Genomic DNA, 2,146 nt, shown 5'->3' on the forward strand with positions numbered 1-2,146 from the left:
CTTCCAGCCAGCCAGCCATCTGTTCATCTATCCATCCACTCACTAATCCATCCATCCATCCACTCAGTAATTCATCCATCCATCCATCCACCCATCCATGCATCCACCTGTCCATCCAGTCAGCCAGTCATCTGTCCAGCCATCTATCTACTCACTAATCCATTCATCCACTCATCCATCCATCTTCCATCTGTCTATCAATCCATCCATCTATCCAACCACCCATCCATCCATCCACCCATCAACTCATTAATCCATCCAATCATCTGTTCATTTATCCATTTATCTGTTCATTTATCCATCCATCCATCTATACAAACTTCCTCCCTCCCTCCCCCAATCCTTTCCTTCCATCCTTCGTTCCTCAGTAGAACTTTACGATTTTGTGCATATTGGTATTTTATTCCTCTTAAGTTTAATCATAGAGTATTTCTATTTCTCCCAGCACCTTGCTTTTTTGGATTGCATCCTTTCTCCGCTGCAGTTTCCAGCAGGTACACTGATTCTTTTGCCAACAATAACTCTGGAGAGTTGTTAGCATCTGACTCCCTGACAGAGCTGTTCTATTATCACCATGTTTCAGCTGATACTTTTGAGTTTTTCAGGTAGGCCATCATATCATCTTCAATCAGTGGCTATTTTATTTCCCTCTTTCAGCAACTACAATTATTATTGACTTTTCTTGTCTGATAGCACATTCTAGAACTTTCAGAGCATTGATAATTTGCAGAGGTGATCACAACATCCTTGACTTGTCCCTGACTTTAATGAGACCACTAGTAACACATCACTATTCAGTGCGATTTTGGCCCTTGGCTTGAAATAGATCTTTCTAACTCTGTTTCAAAGCTGTCTTTTTTGCTTTTAAAGAGTTTTTAGCAGGAAGATGTTCAGTTCTATCCAGTGAAGTGGGAGACAGAGGATGAGATGGTCAGGTTGCATCACAGACTCAATGGACATGAGTTTGAGCAAACTCCAGGAGATAGTGAAGGACAGGGAAGCCTGGGGTGCTGCAGTTCATGGGGTTGCAAAGAGTAAGACACGACTTAGCAACAGAACAACAATAACAACAGCGGGAAGATGTTGCGTTCTATCCAATCTCTTCTTCAGCTTCAAGTCAAGAAGACCACACATGGAGGGGATTGTAGGAGGCCATGATTCTCCTGCCCTGGCCTGTAACTGCCCCCTTTGCCACATTACTTCGCAACATTTCCTGTAAAGAGGCATGGCATATTTCTACAGCTTCTGGGCTGGCCTTGTGACTTGGCTTGGCCAACAGAAAGAGGCAAAGTGACAAGCTTCCAGGGCCTTGAGAGCATTGCTCTCTGGCCACTTCCCTGTGAACTAGCCCAGGCCAGCCTGCTGGAGGACAAGACTCCCATCATTATCCCTGCCAACAGCCAGCTTGTCCATCATGAACCATGGCTACCCTTGAGCAGCCAACCTCAGCTAACCCACCAGCCGACTGTGGACGCAGGAGTGTCCCCACTGGAGATCGACCACACATCAGGCCCCCATCAGCCCCCCGACCCACAGCCTGATGAGAGAGAATGTGTGGCTGTTTGCAGCCACAAAGTTCTGGGTGGTTCACTGTGCAACAGTAGATAACCCACAATGGCTGTTCTCTTTGGGCCTGTTGAACATGAACTGTTATTTACGGTTGTGTCCTGGAAATCATAGAATGAGCCTGTACGTGTGATTGGGCCCAATTTTTTGACATCCTGCCGAGCTGCCCAAAACTCAGAAATGTGACCAGGCACTCTTTATCAGAATTGGCTGAGACTTTATCAAATCGAAGGCTCCATTTGTCTTATTGCTTCAAAAAATGATGCTACTGGGATTTCCCTGATGCTCCAGTGGCTAAGACCCCATGCTCCCAATGCAAAGGGCCTGGGATTGATCCCTGCTCAGGGAATTAGATCCCACATGCCACAACTAAAGATCCCACGTGCTGCAACTAAAAGATCCAGCGCGATGCAGCTAAGACCCAGCGTGGCCAAATAAGTAACTATTTAAAAACTGGTGCTAAGACCCAGCATGGCCAAATTAGTAAATATTTAAAAACTGGTGCTGGAGCCAACTTGTGGGAGAGGATGTGGTATGCTCCCTGGGTTGCCCAGTATGCTGGGTTCCAGGTGTGCGATGC

The sequence above is a fragment of the Bubalus kerabau genome, chromosome 4, assembly GCF_029407905.1.
Source record: "Bubalus kerabau isolate K-KA32 ecotype Philippines breed swamp buffalo chromosome 4, PCC_UOA_SB_1v2, whole genome shotgun sequence".
NCBI classification, from domain to species: domain Eukaryota; kingdom Metazoa; phylum Chordata; class Mammalia; order Artiodactyla; family Bovidae; genus Bubalus; species Bubalus kerabau.